General features: G+C 40.3%; 1 protein-coding gene across 1 annotated transcript in view; it reads left to right on the top strand.

The window, feature by feature from the left end:
- Positions 1–21,698, top strand: part of SPTLC3 (serine palmitoyltransferase long chain base subunit 3) — a 149,859-nt gene that overhangs the window by 114,441 nt on the left and 13,720 nt on the right. The window lies entirely within an intron of this gene.

A 21,698-nucleotide genomic window follows, 5' to 3' on the forward strand; every position in this document is an offset into this window, starting at 1 on the left:
AATTACCTCAATTCTCAACTTTCAATCAGAAGAAAAAGCTTAATAAGCCTTTCAGAGTCTGGAAACCCAGGTTTTGGTGAACATTAGAAAGAAGGCCAATAAAAGAAGGATGAGAAAACTGAGTCTGAAAATTAGAACTAAGTACCCTCAGCCATTGTACCAACACAAAGAATTCTTCCTCAAGCCAAGTTTCCTTTGTCCGTTAGAAAATTAAAAATGTGATTGGCCCAAGATCTGAGGAGGAAGTATTAAATAGACACACTTCCCAACAGAGGCCCTCCTCACACTAAATCTTTCTGAGCTTTTATTTCTTGCTGACTTGAGAAGTATTCAAAACATTCCATCTGTGAAGTTGTTGTTACCTCAGCCCTAGAACTCTGTTTGCAAATCACATGCTGCCTTTGGCAGGTTTCGGTAATGAAGGCTCTCAGCTAATGGAATTGGTTTGTTCTTTTTGCCTCTGAGTATCGGCTTCTGGGAGGAAGATTCTCCATTTCTGCACTGGGGAGGGGATGTCTTTTAAATCCACATTTGGTTATATTATGATGTTACTATTTGATGGTATCATTGCTTATTCTGAAAGTAAAACTGAGTATTCTGTCCCTTACTGCAAAACCCCTGGTTCTATTCACTGAGAACATCCGAGGGGCTAACGATGACTGTGGTTTCCATACAAAAATGAACAAGCAATGGAAAAGTGGGCATGTAATCTGTTAGTTGAAGAAGTTCAGATTATGTTCAAAAACACAGATAAGTCAAAAACTTTCATTGACAAAATTTTTCTTAATCCCACGGAAGAGAGAATGTCTCAACAAAATCAAAGAATTGGGGCCTTCTCTGATTTTCCAGCGGCTTACTGCCTTCCCTCCTTTTTGACCCCTCGACCACCACACAGACCTTCCTTGCTCCTGACCCGAAACAAACGCCCTTGTGCTTTCTATCACTCGAGTTCATCCCTCAGAACAGGCCCAGACTCAAACTTGGGGCTCAGATGATATCTAAACTTGAACAGCATGGAATGGGGGTTCATGCTGTAGTGACCCTCTTAGCTCTTGTCACCCCCTCCCTTGTGGCTTACTCTATCTACTCCCTTATTCTGCATTATTTTTCTTCACAGCACTTGTCACCACCTAAAATTATGTACTTGTCTCCTTGGTTATTGTCTGTCTCTCCCAGGAGAATACAAGTGCCGTGAGGGCAGAGACACTGTCCTCAACCTCAAGCAGTATATGTTGACTGAATGAATGACCTTATTCAGTGTAAGCTCTGGCCATATCCCATCAAGTACTCACAAGGCATTACTGGGACTTGGTATTTCCTCTATCTGGAAGGCCCTTATCTCTCCCCACTCCCCACTACACCTCTTCTTTCTCTTCTGAGCCCCTGTTCAGCCTTCTAAGCCCTGTTTCAATGGCTGCAGTCAGAAAATAATTCTTTCCTTCTCAGTCCCATGCAACTTTTGCTCCTGTTATGTTAGTTACACACCCTTAACTCGAGCCCTCCAAATAGGTACTGATTAATTGTGCCTGAAGAATCAATTATGTGAATGAATGAATACTGAATGTCCCGATTTCCTGGACAAAGCTTCAAATTTAATCATCAACTAGAAACAATTACAATATCATTTCTTTGAAGGTTACCTATGGAATTATTTTGGTTCAAATACTGGAGTTATATGATCACTTCCTTGGTGGGTATATACATAGGCCAAAATCTAGTGTTATTTTTCTGTTCCTTTGATAAATGAATGGTTTTACACCATTACATATACTAAAGCTTTGTCTAGACACCATCTAATATAGAAGTGAGTAAGCTGGATAATTCAAGCCAATGATGCTCAAATAGCAGAAGTAAAAGTGGAGGTTTTCCTTTAATTATCCAAGCAGTTAACTGAATCCCCCACTTAAGGTTTCCTATGGAGACACCATCCAAAGCTCAAAAGTACATTTGACTTTTTTATACACGGTAATCAGCAAAGACTGGGCACCAGCTATTCCCCTCTGTCCAAGTTGAAGTATATTTCTAAAATAGAGGAGAGTACGTTGATACTTAAGCATGCAAAGTGGCATTTCCACTGAGTATGCTGGAGGAGCTTCCTTCCCTCCTCTTCCCCACCTTATGATGATTTGCACGTAGGCTCTTTTTCAATCAAGAAACTTCATGTTTTCATGACATTACTTGGCAACAAGTAATGAGAGGTTGACAAACTAAAATTCCCACAGAAAAAGTTGAGTTTTCTTTTACATCATACAACCAATGAAAATTAGAAGGGCATTAGGATTTTGAATACTTAAAAGATTTTCATGGTATCTTTTCTTTTTTAATGTAAGTTTATTGCGGTGACAATTGTTAGTAAAGTTACATAGATTTCAGGTGTACAATTCTGTAACACATCATCTATAAATCCCATTGTGTGTTCACCACCCAGAGTCAGTTCTCCTTCCATCACCATATATTTGATCCCCTTTACCCTCATCTCCCACCTCCCTCTCCCCTTACCCTCTGATAACCACTGAACTATTGTCTGTGTCTGTGAGTTTTTGTTTCTTCATTTGTTTGTCTTGTTCTTTTGTTGTTTTCAGTTTTATATACCACAGATCAGTGAAATCATATGGTTCTCTACTTTTTCTGACTGACTTATTTCGCTTAGCATTATAATCTCAAGATCCATCCATGTTGTCGCAAATGGTATTATTTCACCTTTTCGTATGGCAGAATAGTATTCCATTGTGTATACATACCACAACTTCTTTATCCATTCATCTATCAAAGGACACTTTGTTTCCATGACTTGGCCACTGTAAACAAAGCTGCAATGAACATTGGAGCACATATGTATTTATGGATAAATGTTTTCAGATTTTTTGGGTAGATACCCAGGAGAGGGATTGCTGGGTCATATGGTAATTCTATTCGTAATTTTTTGAGGAACCTCCACACTGCCTTCCATAGCAGCTGCACAAATCTGCATTCCCACCAATAGTGTATGAGGGTTCCTTTTTCTCCACAGCCTCTCCAACACTTGTTACTATTTGTCTTATGATGATAGCCATTCTAACTGGGGTGAGATGATATCTCATTGTGGTTTTTATTTGCATTTCTTGATAATTAGTGATGTTGAGCATTTTTTCATATGTCTATTGGCCATTTGTATGTCCTCTTTGGAGAAATGTCACTTCAGATCCTCTGCTCATTTTTTAATTGGATTGTTTCTTTTGTGGTTGTTGTTGAGTTGTATGAGTTCCTTATATATTTTGGATATTAGCTCCTTATTGGAGGGGTTGTTTGCAAAAATCTTCTCCCATTTGGTTGATTGCCTCTTTATTTTGTCGATGATTTTGTTATGCAGAAGCTTTTTAGTTTGATATAGTCCTATTCATTTATTTTAGCTTTTACTTCCCTTGCCTTTGGAGTCAAATTCAAAAAATACTCTTTGAACCCAAGACCCATAAGTTTAATACCTATGTTTTCTTCTATGCAGTTTATTGTTTCAGGTCTTATGTTTAGGTCTTTGACCCATTTTGAATTAATTTTGGTACATGGTGACAGATAGCAGTCCAGTTTCATTCTTTTGCACATAGCTTTCCACTTCTCCCAGCACCATTTATTGAGGTGGCTGTCTTTTCTCCATTTTATGTTTTCCGCTTCTTTGTCACAAATTATCTGTCCATATTTATGTGGATTTATTTCTGGGTTCTCAGTTCTATTCCATTGATCTGTGTGTCTGTTTTTCTGCCAATACCATACTGTTTTGATTATTGTAGCCCTGTAGTACAAGCTAAAGTCAGGGAGTGTGATACCTCCAGCATTGCTCAGTTTTCTTAGGATTGCTTTGGCTATTTGGGGTCTTTTATGGTTCCATACAAATCTGATGATTTTTTGTTCTATTTCTTTAAAAAATGCCATTGAAATTTTGATGGGGATTGAATCTGTATATTGCTTTGGGTAATATGGCCATTTTAACTGTTGATTCTTCCAATCCATGAATACAGAATGCCTTTCCGTTTCTTTGTATCTTCAATTTCTTTTAAAAATGTCTTATAGATCTCAGTATATAAGTCTTTCCCAACCTTGGTTAAGTTTATTTGTAGATATTTTATTCTTTTTGTTGCAATTGCAAAAGGAATTTTGGTTTTTTTTTAATTTCTTTTTCTGAGATTTCGTTGTTAGTATATAGGAATGCAATGGACTTTAGTACATTGATTTTGTAGCCGGCAACTTTACTGTATTCTTTTATTGTTTCTAATAACTTTATGGTGGAGTCTTTAGGGTTTTCTATATATAGCATCATGTCATCTGCAAAAAGTGACAATTTAACTTTCTTATTCCCAATTCAGTTTTTTTTTTCCCAATTCTGTTTTTTTTTCTTTCTCTTCCCTAATTGATCTGGCTAGGACTTCCAATACTATGTTGAAAAGCAGAGGTGATAGGGGACAGCCCTGTCATATTCCTGAGTGTAGAGCAATTATCAGTTTTTCACTGATAATTATGATAGTAGCTGAGGTTCGTCATATATGATCTTTATTATGTTGAAGTGTTTTCCTTCTATACCCATTTTATTAAGTGTTTTAATCATAAATCAATGTATCTTGTCAAATGCTTTTTCAGCATTTATTGATAATCATATGATTTTGGCCTTTATTTTGTTTATGTGGTGTATCATTTTGATTGATTTGCATATGTTGAACTTTGGAACCCCACTTGGTCGTGATGTATAATCTCTTTAATGCATTATTGCATTCGATTTCCTAGAATTTTGTTTAGGATTTTTGCATCTGTATTCATCACAGATATTTATCTGTAATTTTCTTTTTCTGCGTTATCCTTACCAGGTTTTGATATCAGGGTAATGTTGGCCTCATAAAATGAGTTAGGGAGTATTGTCTCTTCTTCAATTTTTTGGAACAGTTTGACTAGGACAAGTATTAGATCCTTTTGAATGTTTGGTAGAATTCACTGGTGAAGCCATCTGTTCCCAGACTTTTGCTTTTGGAAAGGTTTTGGATGACTGATTCAGTTTCTTTCCTTCTAGATCGGTCTATTTAGATTTTCCAATTGTTTGTGATTCACCCTAGGAAGACCATATGTTTCTAAGAACTTGTCCATTTCTTCTAGGTTATTGAATTTGGTGGCATATAGTCCTTCATAGTATTCTTGGATGATCCTTTCTATTTCTGTGGCATCAGTGATAACTTCCCCTCTTTTATTTCTGATTTTGTTTATTAGTGTCTTTTCTCTTTTTATCTTAGTGAGTCTAGCCAAACGTTTGTCAATTTTCTTAATCTTTTCAAAGAACCAGCTCTATGTCGCATTAATTTTTCTATTGTCTTTTTGTTCTCTATTTCATTTAGTTCTGCTCTAATTTTTATTATTTTTGCCCTTCTGCGGAATTTGGGTTTCATTTGTTCTTCTTTTTCTAGTTATTCAAGGTGTAATGTGAGGTTATTTATCTGGGATTTTTCTTGTTACTTGAGATAGGCCTGTAATGATATAAATTTCCCTCTTAAAACTGCTTTAACTGCATCCCAAAAATTTTGGCAGGATGTATTTTCATTCTCATTTGTTTCAATGTATCTTTTGATGTCTCCTCTTATTTCTTCTTTGACCCAGTTGATCTTTAAAAGTATGTTGTTTAATCTCTTCATATTTGTGGTTTTTCCTGCTTTCTTTTTGCAGTTGATATCTGATTTCAAAGCCTTATAATGAGAGGATATGCTTGGGATGATTTTAATCTTCTTAAATTTTCTGAGGCTAGTTTTATGTCCCAATATATGGTCTATCCTTGAGAATGTTCCATGTGCACTAGAAAAGAAAGTACAGTCTGATATTCTAGGATGAAGTGCTCTATAAATGTCAATTATGTCCATTTCATCTAATGTGTCATTTAAGGCTGATATTTCTTTATTTATTTTCTGTTTGGATGATCTATCCATGATCTATCCATAGCTGTCAGTGATGTATTTACGTCCCTTACTATAATTGTGTTTTGGTCAATTTCTCCCTTTAGTTCTGTTAGTAGTTGCTTCGTATATTTTCGTGCTCCCTGATTGGGGTCATAAATATTGATGACTGTTATGTCTTCTTGCTGTATAGTCCCCTTTATCATTATGAAATATTCATCTTTGTCTCTTGTTACCTTTCTTATCCTGAAGTCTGTTCCATCTGATATCAGTATGGCTACACCTGATTTTCTCTGGCTAGCATTTGCTTGGAGTGTCAATTTCCACCCTTTCACTTTGAGTCTATATTTGTCCTTGTAGCTAAGATGTGTCTCTTGGAGGCAGCATATGATTGGGTTTAATTTTTTGATCCAGTCTGCTACTCTGTGCCTTTTTATTGGTGAGGTTAGCCCATTTATATTTAGGGTGATTATTGATATCTGTGGTTTTCTGGTAGGATGGTGTCTCCATTTTTTCTTTGCCTTTTTGTTGCTATCTATTATTTCAGTGTGGTGGTATTCTATGATCTTCCCCTCTGTTTCTTCTTTTGTTATGTTATGTATTTCAGTTCTGGTTTTTTGTTGTTGTTTTTTGAGAGGTTAAGTTTATGTAAAAGAAAGTTTCATATTTAGAGTGTTCCATTTTCTTCAGCATGCTTATTTTCTCATTCCCTTATGCTGGTTCAGACATTTGCTCTCCCCCCTTGTAAGTTTTTGTTGTCACAAATTATCCCTATTTATGCAGGTCGAATAGCCTCCTTCAGTATTTCTTGTAGTGCAGGTCATGTATTAGAAAATTCCCTCAGCTTCTGTATGTCTGGGAAAGTCTTTATTCCTCCTTCATATCTAAAGGATATCTTTGCTAGATATATTATTCTTGGCTCATAATTTCTCTCTTTCAATAGTTTAAATATTTAACTCCCTCCTGGCTTGTAGAGTTTCTGCTGAAAAATATGATGATAACCTAATGGACTTTCCTTTGTAGGTTACCGTCTTCTTTTCCCTGGCTGCCTTGAGGATTCTTTCTTTGTCATTAATTTTTGACAGCTTCAATACAATGTGCCTTGGAGAAGGCCTGTTGGGATTGAGGTAATTAGGTGTTCTGTATGCTTCTTGGAATCAAGGATTCAATTCTTTCCACATGTTTGGGAAGTTTTGATCGACTATTTGTTTGAATATACTCTCTGTTCCCATCTCCCTTTCTTCTCCCTCTGGTATGCCCATTATTCTTATGTTGCTCTTTTGATAGAGTCAGAAAGTTCTTGTAGAGTTCTTTCATTTCTTTTAACTCTCAAGTCTCTCTTTTCTTTGATCTGTGTCATTTCCAGATTTCTGTCTTCGATGTCACTGATTCTTTCCTCCATCTGGTCAGCTCTATTACCTAATCTGGCTGTTTCATTCTCCGTTTCTTTTATTGAGTTCTTAATCTCCAGAAATTCTATTTGGTTCTTCTTTAAAATTTCAATCTCCTTGGTAAAATGTTCATTTTGTTCTTTGATTGTGTTTCTAAATTCATTAAACTGCCTGTCTATGTTTTCTTGCATCTCGTTGAGTTTTTTCAGAACTACAATCTTTAATTCTCTGTCATTTGTGTCACATATTTCCATGTCCTTAAGTTCATTTTCTGGAGACTTTTCATTTTCTTTCTGAGCTGCCTTGTTACCTTGGTTATTCATGGCAATTGGTGAATTATTATTTCTCTTCCTAAGCATCTACAAGAGTGGGTTCTGCAACAGTTTGGTAGGAAGAGGTCTTTCCTTTGCTTCCCAGTAGGTGTTGGTAGAATGCTTTATTTTCTTTCCAACTAGAGCCTTTTATTCTCTCTCATGCTGTTGTGTTATATTTTCTCTGTACTGTTCCGTTTCTCACACAATGGGAAGATTCCCCGGAAGGTGGGCTTCTCCTCTGTGAGCATGTTGCCTGGGTCTCAGAGCACCACCTTCGTTGGGGGATGTGGAAAGCTTCTGAAGTTCCAAAACTCTTCCTGCACCATCTGGGCCTGTGTGTTTCAGCGGCTGTGTTTACCCCTGCAGGGATCTGCCCAGATAGGTGGGGGCAGGGGTGGGGTGGGTTGTGAGAGGTGGCCCAGAGCAATGGCAGTGACCACCACAACCCATACTGCACCCAGGGCTCCCTCCCCTTTGCAGGAACTAGTTGGGCTGCAAGTCTTTGGCTGCAGGCCACAGTGCTCAGAACTGCAAATATTCTGTTTTTTTGATCTCACACTGCTTAAGTTCAGCTTCTAGCATCGGGAGAGAGAGGTGGGGCGAGCTTTGTGAGGGTGGGGAAGGGGCAGTTAGGCTCTGCGCCTAAGCCTTCCATCCTCTGCTCAGCAGTGAGGGTTTAAACCTCCGTTTTCACCTTTCTTTCCTCAGTCTTTGCTCCGAGGTCTCTGCCGTGAGCATTGGGTTCAGCCGTATTATATGCTGATCTCTCCTGCAGGACTGTGGGCCATAAGCGGAGCACGAGCAGTCTGAATTCTTCCCTCTACCATGGCTGCGGTAGCTCCAGAATGCAGGGAGCTTGGAGCTTCGATCTGCGTCCTGCGCCAATGCAGCCCGTGTCTGCGCCCTTCCTGCTTTCCTCCTTCCCCGCTCGCCCAATCTGCTCACCTTTAGATGGTTTCAGTTTTGCATCTCTTAGTCTTGCCTGTCTGCTGCACAGGAAATCCTCTGTGGAATTATAGTTGTTCAATTTGTTGTAAATTCCAGCGGAGATTTCAAGAGGCTCACCTCATGCTGCCATTTCTATGACGTCTGGTATCTTCTTTTTTTAAGGCCGGTATTAGTTTAGGTAAATTAGTAGTCGTAACAGACAAACCCCAATATGTCAGTGACTTAACACGATAAAAATTTATTTTTTGCTCATGAGAAGTCCAAAATGGGTGTTTCTGTCAGTCAGATTCCTCTTACTGGAACCCAGCCTCCTTCCCTCTTCTGGCTCTTCAGCTTGAACATAACAGCTTCCAAATTCTCCACAAAAGGAGCATAGATCATGTGTATGATATTTGCAGGGGCCATAACCACAAAGGCACATTTTATTTCTGCCAAAATTCTATTGGCCATAACTCAGTCGCATGACCTCTCCTAACCACTAAGGAGCCTGGGAAATGAAGTTAAATGTCTGCCTGGAGAACGAAATGGGTTCAGCAAATAGCTATCCAGTCTTTGCTACAGTATTTAACCTCAGTCCAGGACATTCTTTCCCCAGACTTTCTGATGGACATATACTGTAAGGAGACATTGTATATTTTAGACAGTTTCCCAATCGTTCTCTATTGACTTAGTAAATAAACTCTTGACCTGGAATGGAATAAAAGTAGCTAAGGAAAAAAGAAAAACAAAGTCCAAAGGACTGAAGATGAATCCTTTTTTTCCTTTTATAGGGACTCTCAGGGCTTCTAGTCTCGCTTTTACTATAACCACTTCTGCTTCTTTTCCACAGAACCTTTTACTATAACCACTTCTGCTTCTTTTCTGCTTCTCATGGCAGGAATTGAGATCATTATCATTATTACATTGTTAAATTCCACAATGCTGTGTACTTTTTGGAGGAAAACAATGGACCCTGGACAGAACGCTACCCCAGAAGAAATTAAGATAACATGAAATTGGAACAGCTCTGGAAGTCAGGCCAGAATAGGAGAGAATGTATATTTTGGAAATCGTAACGCACTCTCAAATGTTCAGGACATTTTCTTTGGAAGGGGGATGTGATGAGACAGAAAATTATAAATTGCATCATTATCAGAAAATTGTAATTGCGCTTTAAAACATGCAATTTAAAAACATGGACATTTAAGCTAGTTATCTGAATTGGATGGGTTAACTTTGAGTCACCCCAACTCTCCCATTCAGGCATACTTTGGTTCTTTTGGGACCATGGACTTAAAACAGGCTAAGAGACTTGAAGAAGGATTGAACCTCTGATGTTCATCACAGCAGCACCCAGCGCTTGACTCGTCAAGGTAACCGATCACAAGAGAAGACTGAATTGCGAGCCCCAGCAGAGACATAAAACTAGTGATTCCATCTCAAGATGGAATTCATATGAAAATATGATCCTGTCCAAAATCACTTTAAGCATTTCATCTCTTTTGGGCAGCACTAACACTGTGTGCTTCTGTTGTGTCCACATGGGCACTCCAGATCATTTATCCTGTACCATAGAATTTAATTTTTTTTTTCCAAAGGCTTAAATTTCAGTTGTTTATTCAGCTATTAGGAAAAGGAGTTGTGTAAAATGGTAATGTCTTTCAAGTAAGTTCATTAATTTATGAAACTAACTCCATCATTTTTCTTGTCTTTGTCCTCTGAAGAGGAAATATAAGATAAATGGGGTTGGGGGGAGGAGTGAGGCTTAGAATGCATTTGTACTGGAAATTCTAAACATGCCTCACTGTTAAATCTTCTCGTCCGGATTATTTCATTCATCCTGATCATTTGTGAAATTTTATCATGAGATTGACAGGTAAGGTATTGACCCTGACTCTAACCCGACATGGACTTGGAGAGAGTGGCACCAGCCCCTTCCAGCTGTGACCTTGGACCTTTGCTGTGGTCCCTGAAACAGGGCACACATATTTTTACGCTTGAGTTTGATAGGTTTAAAAAACAGGAGTTCCTAACTAGGAAGATTTAGGGCTTTGAAGCGGGGAAGAAAAGAGTATACTGGGTGACAGCAGTTGGCTCTCAAGAGTGGAATTTTCTCACTTTCCTACTGTTTATATTTGACATGAGATACATTCACAGACTTCTCTCATAAGATACTGCTTTTCTTCAGTGTAGGCTGCTTGGGGGCTGCAAACTACCCTTATCCATCTGTACCATCATGCTTACCTTGCGGCTGTTCTTGCTAATTTACATCTTCACCGGGAATTCTGTCTCTTCCTCTCTCTGAGGAAAACTAAATGAAAACTAAAATGGACTGTGATTGGGGTGATAAAACTATGATCATTAGACACGGGGTTTTAGAAGGCCTTCTCGTGTTTCTCGTCATCTACCTTGTTGGAGAGTTCAGCAAACACAAAATCGGCTTCCTACAGTTTCTTTTCTCCCCTCAAACCCAGCAATATTGTCAGTTCTGTCCCTCTGAAGTCCTTCAAAGAATGCAAAAGGAGAATTCCACCTGAACGCGCTATCTGAGGGCACTGGCACTGAGGCCCTTGGCATTGTTGAGACAGGAACTAGCTGCTGCTTCCTAAATATATTTGCCACTTGCTTACCAGCTGGAGATGGAGAGAGGCAGAGAAAGAGACACAGGGCACGAAGAGCTGCGTTTTCTAAATGGTTTCAGGCCACTGGCATTTTAGCAATAGCTAATACAAAACAGATGGCGGGTGCTATGCTCCGCTGGCTTTCAACTGAGGGGCTGCCTCCGTCCATGATTAATCACCTGTGCTGGGGGGTAAAAAAGTTTTACCTGGTCTTTTTGTGTGTGCAGCCCTAAGGTTGAGGTTAGCAAGTGAAGTGACAAGCCTTGCCTCTCTGCCCTACTGCTGCTTATGTGCCTGTAGGAAAACTTGGGCTTATCCAATAAACACAGAATTAACCAGAAAACTGAACTCTAGCCAGGAGGGAAAGTTTGTCTGTTTGTGCAGAAATGGCTTGCAAAATGTACCACAACCTTCTGTCCCTTTATTTACTTCACCTTAAGAGTTAGCCAAGGGTAGAATTTTATGCAACTCAGTAAATTCTGCACTTGCTTTGAGGCCTTAAAAAATGTCCCTAGCAAGAGTGTAAAGAGTATCTGTTTGTCTTTTAGATGGCACTGGGGCAAAAGGATAGTATGGCCACTTCCTTCCACCCACCCTAAAAACAAGATATCCTTTTACACCACGAGTCCTACAGAAGCTTCCTCTTCACTTTTGTTTCCTCTGTGTGGATACATCCTGAGATGGCGGAGTTGTGATGTAGCACATATGGAATTTCATGTTGGTTCAGTACAACAGGAGAAGGAAAGAACGGGATTCCAGCGGTAGCATCTTTCAGGGTAAAGGGCAGCTGCTGTTTGGCATTGATCTTTATTTTTCCCATCACGGCTTCATTTTCAGCTAAGCAGCAAAAACCCCAAATGCAGTGGGGGCCATACCCCAGCCCCACTCTTGTCTAGAGAAGTGTGCGGAGAAAACCAAGCTACCCTAGCAGCCACAGCTGGGGAGGATTAAGCAGGTGGATTTGTGCCTGGAGAAGCTCAGCGTGTGCTCAGGCTAGAGAGAATGTATTCGTTTTCTATTTCTGCATAACAAATTACCAAAAACTACGCCGCCTAAAACAATGCCCATTTATTATCTCACAGTCAGTTTCATTGGATCAGAGTCCGGGCACAGTTTTGTTCTCTGCTCGGGTTCTCACAAGGCTGAAATCAAGTGGCAGCAGCTGCCCTCTTTTCTGGATCTTGGGCTCCTTTTCCAAGGTTGTGGCAGAATCCAATTGTTTGGGTTTGCAGGACAGAGGTCCCCATTTCCTTGCTGGTGGTCAGCCTGACCCCTCTCAGATCCTAGAGACTGCTTGTATCCCTCACCACGTGGCCCCATCCACCTTAAAATCAGCAATGGAGAATCTCCCTCGTATCAGATGCCCCTCTGTCTTCTTGAATCTCTTTCTTTTGCCTTTGTAAAATAGGAGGGTTTTATATAGTTAGGTTTCCAGTGATCACAGGCTTCAAATTGAATATTTAGAATGAAAATTATTCTGGTGAATACTTAATTCTGGGAGATTACAAGATATCTGAGGACCTGTCCCAGACACCGAAAAGACTGAGGAGAGCCCAGGAACCACCAGATTGACTGCAGATGCCACAGGTCACTTCCATTAATCACAGTGGCCCAACCTTTGAGGGAAAATCCAAGTCAGTCAGTCTAGTCTTTCATTCGAATGAGTGGCTTTCAATAATTTTGAATCATAGAATTTTTTTCAAATGCAATGTACATGGAAGTCCATTTTATAAAACATATATAGTTTTTAAATTTTACAACACTCATATAGGGGCTAACTGTGTGCCACTCTTCTAAGTGCTTAATATTTAATCCTCATTAACAGTATGCAATGGGCGTTATTATTATCATTGTCATTGGTCCCATTTTATAGGTGAATAACCTGAGGTACAGGAAGATGTAGTGCCTTTTCCAAGATGACCCGGCTGATTTTGAGCCTAAGAAACTGGGTGGACTCACAGTCCTTGAGCATTTGGCCTTCATGCTGCTGTTGTAGTGGGGGCAGGCTGGGGAGCGGGGGTGTCTGACCTCCCATTTGCTGAGCCTCTCTCTTAGTTTTCCCTCACACAACCCTCCCTGAGGCTTCCTGGGGACAGCTCCCAGCAAACGTTTTGAAAACCAGAAGTTTGAGTCATGTAGGCAGCTGCCTTGGATGGGCCTTCCTGGTGGCCACTGTTATTTGCATCATTTCTCAGAGCCCTTTCAGGGGCCCTGTTAACCCAGTTGCTCAGCCCAGGACCTGTCCTTTGCCGCCTCCTTTTCTTTCTTGCCACAAATCAGCACAGTTACTAACACATATCTCCTCACCCACTTCAGATATTTGCTGCCACTCTGGCTTCCTACCTTGTCTTGTCACCTCCAGTTTTTCCCCTATCCTAATCCATGCATTATATACAATGAGCTTTCTCTTCCTAAACGACCTCAGAACATGGCATTTCCTGTTCCTAATGCTGCTATGGCTCCCTGTTACTCACCAAAACTTCCGGTTCTGGGTGGCATTTGCAGCTCTCAATGGTCTGACTTCCCTCATCTTTCTCATAACTGCAATCCACGCATTCTAGGCAAATGAGTTACCCACTTCCCTGGTGACCCCTACCTCTGAACTTACGTGCACAAGATATTAACTTATCATCTCTACATCTTTGCTCCAAACCCCCAGAGCTTTTCGTCCATGGAACATTCAATTTTCCACCTTCCTCTCTAGTTACATGAATTTTTCAGTCTATACCCTTTTTGAAAATAGTAGATACACTCATCTTTTAATCCTCTACTTGTCACAACAGCCACTAAATAGCATCCTCTCCAAAGTCCTGGGAAATAGGTGGAGCAGCTATTGTTATCATCCCCATTTAACAGATCGGTAAATTGAGGCTCAGAGATGATGAGTGACTTGGTCATCTTCATAGAAAAAGGAAAAGATCAGGTGGAACCTGACACACAGATCTGTTGACTGAGGGCAAAATATTTTGAAACTAAATTGCTCTCGGGTGTCTTCAGTTAGTATCAGCCCTATTGTCTTTGTACAATCAAAACACCACCATATAATTTATGACTTGGAGCAGTGGTTCTTTACTGGAGGTGTACACCACAGTTACCCAGGGAATTTTTCTAAAAGATCCACAACAGTCCTTCTGGAGCAGAATCTCTAGAGGGGGTCTTACTGTGTATTCTAGAATCAATAAATTCCAGAAGACTCTTTTCCGTTCTCCTGCTTAAGAATGACTGATTTAAAAGGTTCCCAGAAGACCTCTAATCTTCCAAATTACCCCATTTTATGTGTAAAATTCTATAATTAGTGCCTTGCTAAGATAATACTCTCTATTTAAACACAAATTAACATTAAATTGTATCATTCATTCTGTAAGTATTCATGAAGTACTAGTATGTGAAAAGCCTGCTAATTTTGTCTGTATCTGTCTTATGGTTCTTCTCAATTGTGTATTATCTGATATCTGACCTGTCTACTAGTAGATCATTTCTATCCAAACAGTCTCAGAATTTTTTCATCTTCTACTCCACCTTGGCAGCTGGCCCAGCTCCTGTACATAGTGAGTGCTTTTCGTTTGGGAAATGTATGAATCCATGAATCATGGAATTCACACCTCATCAGGAATGAGTTTACCAGCTTCTTTCTAAAGAACAGACTTTGATAGACTCGAAGCACAGCCGATTTCCGGGCCAGCTGCGTAACGCATTAATGATCTTCCAGCCTCAGTTTCCTCATCTGTGAAAGAAGCCCAAAAACACTTTCTGGCTCGTAATAGGTACACAGAGATGTCCATTTTCACCCCTCCTTGTGGGACAAACCCTACTGGTGTATATGAACAGTGGGTGGGGAGGTGAAGGGGGTGGCATCTTCCCAGGACCCTTGAAATTAGGCCATGCAGCCATTCTTCCACCCTTGATGTCCAGTCGGTCTTCTACTGCATGCATTCCACAGGGGTAGGACTGAGCAGCCTGGAAGAGTCTCTGGAACATGTGTATATGACTATAAAACCTGCTGTAACCTTGGAATCCAGACATCAAACGGGAGAGCTTCAGTGCCTGATAAAAATATGTGTTCCTCTCAGCAAACCACTGCAAATACTGTTTTCTCCATCCTAGTGGGAAGCTTGTCACTGCTAATGTGATTCTCATGATTCTTGCTGCTCTGTAGCCTCTAGATATTTACTGAGATCTCTCTGCCCCTGAGTGTGTTGGAAACAAAATGTTCTGTCTAGTGTCCAGAACTTAAAATAACAGATGCTGGGTTCCTGCTGCCACATTGAAACTTTACTCCAAGGTCTCTCCCCAACACCCCCACTGCCTCCCGATGCCAAGGGGAGAAAGAAGGCTAACCAGGCCGTCAAAGAAGGAGGAAGAGGCAGAGAGATTAGGCATTCTTAGACCACTGCAGGCATTCTTTAATATCAATTTGATTTTTCTGTAAGACTGACTTCTTAAATCGTGAGACATGTTTTATGGAAAGATTCTTCCCATCTCTAAAGAAAAGGACCACATTTTCCAAGCAATGCTGCCTAGAAGTGTGCTTGAGGTTGTCCAGTCTGTATTCAGATAGTGGTGGTATGCTAAATAATTTAAGGGGGGGAGAGCAACATGTATTTCTGCATGTGTATTTTTAAGCCCGGAAAGTAATACAATAAGTCACCTTGTGGCATCTGGGCATATTCATGTTTCCTCTGTTCGAAAGTAAGCTTGTAAAATCTGCAGAAAATAGAGAGTGGCACTGGTGTTGGCGCACGAGCTCGTCAAATCCACCTCTTTCACTTAGTCTCACAGAGGGAAATGCCTCTCTTTTTTTGCATGCTGATGGTTCAACAGAAAATAAATTTTCCTTCTTTAGCTTTTGACAGGTTATTCTGGGAGTCTCCACTGTCCACAATTCCTTCTGGCCCTCTGGAGACTGAGTTGTCCCAAACATATTTTTGGAAAGACCACAGACGATTGTTTTTATTAGGGGACTGCAAAGCTTTGCAGTGGGATGCTTTGTGTTTTATTTGTTTTCCTTCCCCTGCCCCAGCTGTTTTTGTTTTAACAGCATTGGAGAGAAGGTTAAAGTATTTGTGGCCTCCATTAACTTAGCCCATCTCTCAAGTAGGCAGAGCTAGAAATCTGAATGGATAGAATGGCCACATGCAGGTCATCTGCCCAGATTAGTTCATCCCTGATTTCATCCACCCTCATGAGCGTGCTGAGGTTGACACTGGGGTTGATCTCAAGTTGTGAGAGCATTTTGGAGCAATACGTACTGAGAACTCAAGCACTCAGTAACTGCTGGGATGTCATCATGACAAACAAGAGGCTACGACATAGGCGCACTTTTTACTTTCCATGTCCAACCAGGGAGTGTGACTCAGCCAGGACACAATCAGGCACCTAGCACCACCATGCATTGCCTTGGGAGTTGGACTAGTAACGGCAGCTGTTTCTGAGACATCTGAGTCTTCTTGGGTGTAGCTTGTGAAAACTAAAACTCATTCCTTGTCCCAACCCCAGAGATGCTCATTTAAATGGTCCGGGGTACAGCCTGGGCATGGGATTTTTGCCAAGCTCTTTAGATGATTCTGAGGTGGCACCCAGGCTGCTGAGAACTGTTTTCCTAGGGGAGTTCTCATAATCTTTCAAGAATCTGCCACGTGCCAGGCATAGTACTCAGCACTTTCCCTTCATTAATCCCTTTATTTCTCCCAATTTTCCTATGAGATAAGCTTACGTATCTCTATTTTACAGGTAAAACGAGATTTTACAGCCTTACATTGCCCAGGTAGAGTTTGAGTCCTAGTCTATTTAACTCCAAAGCCTATCCTTTTCTACGTAACAGCCTCCTCAGGGAATGCAGAACATAGCAAAATAAACACCTGTTTAAACTCTTCAGAACCCTACATAAGAGATCAGCTCATTCGCTTATTTATCTGCACTTCCCTGTCTTCTGTGGAATGGGTGGTAGGAGGATTAGAACTGACAATAGATTCCAAGTGTGGCTGCAATGCCTAGTCTCTACGCCAGCCTGGCACGGCTGTCCCTGTGCAAAAGGACAAGTGCTAAAAATTCCTTCTACTTTTAAAAAACCCTCTTCAAACAAGGATCTCAAAGCACAGCATAATTAATAAAATCACCCACATCCTGTCTAGATGAGTAGCGTTTTATATGTACAAATTCCTCTCTGCCCCCAGGCCCTCCAAGAGTAGGAGAATGTTTCTAATTTTAAAGAGTGAGCAATAGAGTAATTGAAAGGAGCTGTATCTTGGCCAACTCAAAAGACCTCAAAGGCATTTATAGTGACCTATATAAGAAAACATGGTGACCACAAAGTGTGTCATAATGGCTTGTAATCCATGCTGTGCTAAGTGGTTCAAAGGTAGGAAAGACAGGGCAAGAATAAAACGTTCAGTTCTTAAGAGTCAGCTACCCTTGGGATTGATATTCTGATCTGTTTGGTCAACTCTCCAAAGGATCTAGAAGCAGTAAAGTGATGACATTAGCTGACGATTCAGTTACTTGGGTTAATCAAGGCAGAGGGGACAGACGGGGCTAATTAGGTAGCTGGGCAGCCCAATGATAGATGAATCATTATGGGCAAGTGCAAAGATAATGCCATTGGGAAAAGCAATTTAAGTCATTCATGCACTTCCAGGCCAGGAAATCCTTCTAGTCTTTGACGGGGATCATTTAAGAATCATCAGACCCAGCCTGATGAAGTCATCTATTCATTATGCAACTAATGATCAACAAAAAAGCTGAACACACAAGGGGACAGGCCATATGGAATACATTTTGGTGGCTGGGATGTATATCTGTGCCTTCATTTCAATCACCTTCTTTAAAACAAGTCTTATTCCACCCTCTTTTCTTTTCCTTTCCCGCCCACAATCTCCCCCTACTCTTTATGTTCTCATCACCCTAAACATAGTTTCAATGTATGGATGAAATATTCTTGAAAGTAAAGACAAATATTTTCCATCCTAGTTTCTAGTTCTGTCCTTCACATAGGTTGCTCTCTGTATACATACAAGTTTTCAAGGGACATTTCAGCATGTTACAAAACAGGTTTTTCTAAAGCACCAAGGAAGCAGTGTCTATGAAAGAGAATTTATACAAATGGCTCTATACCTCTCCAAATCCGTTACTTTTATTCATGTTGCAAATTTGGAATTTGGGGGAAGAAGGCTTATATTTTTTATTGAGAAACAAGGAAGTGGGTGCGAAAATAAAAGCATATATGAATTAAAGTAAACCATACTTGCAACTACTTGTTTTTTTAAAACCAAAGTCCCAAGAGGGACCCAAATGTGAAGGTTATCAATGATGACCATATTGATAAATCTAGTCAACACTATTTCATCTTCTGATTTATCTTCTCCCTCCCTGATTGCTGTTTGTCAGCTTTTTAAGTTCAGCCTCCTCTTCCCAAACATTGTATGTTGGGTTCTTCAATCCCTGTATTTTTCTGTTTTTCTGTTTGTTTGTTTGTTTTTAATGATTTACCCATTGTTTCAGCCTCATACTACCCCACATTCAACCACATCTGGCCAGGTTCTTAACCGCTCTGTTTTACAAACCACAGGACCATTGCACCTGTTTTGTTTTCTGTGTCTGGAATGCTCCTCTCTGGTTTTTTGCCAGATTAACATTTGTTCATCTTTCAGACCTCAGCTCATGTATCATTTATTGACTTACTCAGGCTTAGTCCAATCTAATATGGGCTGTCACAATACCACATTGCATTCTTTATACCACTTACCTGAGTTGCAATTTTATATCCATTCATGTGGTTATTCGATTAATGTCTATCTGCCCCACTGGACTATAAGATCTTCCCCCTTTATATTTCTTCTCTTCCTGTTTCTACTGATTAACCTTGCCCTGCCCACTTCTCTTCTTCATGGGTTACTATAGCTTCTACTATCCAGTAGCTTCTTCTGCCTTACAGATTCTGATAATAAGCTTTTCTTTCTATGGCCCTCAATATTTAATCTTAATACCAATTGTGTGTTTCCTCTTAATTTTTCACATTCACACTCTACCTGTAAGAAGATCTTATAGGTTTAATTCATACCTATTATCTCTTTGGCAAAGTTCCTGTGGTAGACCAATTTATGGCTCTTTGGCCAACACCAAAATTGGCTGCCCTTGGGTCAAGGGTGTCCTCCACCCATTAGCTGTGACCAGCATTGTGGGAGTAAGAGTTCAGCTTTCCTGAGAAAGTCCAATAAGCCAGATGCTTTTTCCATCACAACCTGCTTGCTAAGCTGGCAGACCTGGGGAGGGATCATCCTTGAGAACTGGGATTGGGTGAAGGGTAATAACAGAAAACCAGTAGGGACAACTGCAGCATTCAACATCTGTCTCCTTGGTTGGTGTTCCACTCAACTAAATCTCCATTCCTTGGCATATATTGTTAACATATTTAAAATGTCACAGAAGTCAAGTAGATTTGGGTCTGATGAGCAAAAAATAAAAATTTCAAAGGGTGAGATGAAGTATTTTGAAAGAGATAGAGTCTAGTTTAAAACGTCAGATGTTTGAATAAATAAAGCGCCCTTTGTGGGGGATCTACTCCTGATGTGCCCTTACTTCTGAGAAATAACCCTTTAGGTTCCCCACCCAAAGTAAAGGGGGTTCAGTAATGCTTATCATCAGTCTTTCCCTGGGGCAAGCTTCAGACTCTAGTCTTTGATGTCCTCTCCCACCCCTTACAACATGAGTCTGCCTAAAGTTTGCTAAGCCCTCAACCTCTCAACTGTCTCTACTGGGAAATTTTGGTATAACAATGATCCTAACAGTTGGCAGAGATAAATTTTATTGAGCTTCAGAAGAGATGGCCACCATCCATTATCTGGGCAGACATCATCCATTGCTGTTACTGGGCAGAGCACCATCACATAGGGGTAACAGCACAGAATCTAGAACCCAATTACCTGGGTTCAAATTCTGACTCTGCCAACTACCAAATATGTGAACTTGGGTAAGTTAGTTGGCTCCTGTTCATGTGTAACATAAGATTAAACATCTACATCAATATAGTTGTTATAAGGACTAAATAAATTATTAAATGTCAAGTGCTTATAATATTAGTGACACTACATATTTGTGAGCTACAGTTATTATTGTTGATATTATTGTTGTCCTTTAGAGGTAGACTCATTTAATTAGTGGCCACCTGTATTACACATTTAGTTATAGGTGGTAGAAATGCAGTAAGAAAAATAAATGTATCGGTTCACACAATAGGACCAGTCAAACGGATGGACTCACTTAGGCATGGCTAGACCCAAGGGTTCCAATGATGCCATCAGGACTCTTGTTGTCTTGTGCCTTGGCTTTCTTCTGGGTCAACATTATTCTCAAGCAGTTTTCCTCCCTATGGTGACAAAGATGTAGCTGGAGAATGACCTTATTCTTATACTTTCTCCTCAGTAGATCTGGAAGACTCTGATAGGCCCAGGCTATGTTCCATCACTGAACCAATAATCAGGGGGATGGAGTATTCCAATTGGCCAGGACTTGGTCACATACCACCCTTGTAGCAAAGAGGAAAGGTGAGGTGAACTCTACCTGAACATCATGGTCCCCTGGAGGAAGGATGTTGATCAGGAAATGCCCACGACTTAACCCACAATCTGGGGCCATTTCTCCAAAAAGGAACTAGAGGACATGTTTACTGACATTTTTACTCATTTTTCATTTACAAAGTTACAGACAACCAGGAGTGATGTTCAAAATACTGAATAACTGGTAGATCAAGATCTCTGATAGGTTTGAATGGACATCTGATCAATCAGAATGGAGGTCAGCGGTAGCAGCACTGTCCTGCTGAATAGCAACTTTGCATCAAACGCAAACATGGACTGATTTCTAGGCAACTTAAACACCTTATCATATTCAACCTTCCTTATTGAGCAAACACTCTATAGTTATGGCTGATTTACTCACTTCTTTTATTAGAGTCAGGACTGGAGTAGACAGGTGTCTTCAGAACTCTTTCTGCTCTTTAAATCCATTTGTCATCTCACATGTATAACACCCACCCCCACCCTGAAACATATGCTGAGAACAGAGGATAAGCTTTTGAGCTGAAGCACCAATAACCTGGAAATGGACACATGTACCTTGGCTTGACCATCTGTTTTGGGTCATTTTTTTCTGCTTGGGGAAAGCAGAGGACCCCCTCTTCTCTTTTCTGTTATTCTACCGTCACCAAATACTTCACAAAACGTTTTGGTCTCAGCTGGACCTAACTTGTCCAGGGATATGCTACCCTTTCAAATTCTGGCTGGATGATATGTTCTTTAATTATAGAGACTTAGATGAGGGGCAATTTGATGGGCCAGCTCAGCTTGGCTAAAAAGCCTCTACCAACAACGAGCATGGTATGGTGTGTGTGTGTGTGTGTGTGTGTGTGTGTGTGTGTGCGCGTGTGTGTGTGTGACTTCTTGTGTCACTCCTTTCTCCTGAGTTGTTTTTAAAGCAGTTCATGCAGAGTCCATACATAATAGGTACCTAGTAAATGATAATTCATCTCCTTCCTTCTTGCTAGACATCCTC

This window comes from Rhinolophus ferrumequinum, chromosome 23 (genome assembly GCF_004115265.2).
Source record: "Rhinolophus ferrumequinum isolate MPI-CBG mRhiFer1 chromosome 23, mRhiFer1_v1.p, whole genome shotgun sequence".
Classification (NCBI taxonomy): Eukaryota; Metazoa; Chordata; class Mammalia; order Chiroptera; family Rhinolophidae; genus Rhinolophus; species Rhinolophus ferrumequinum.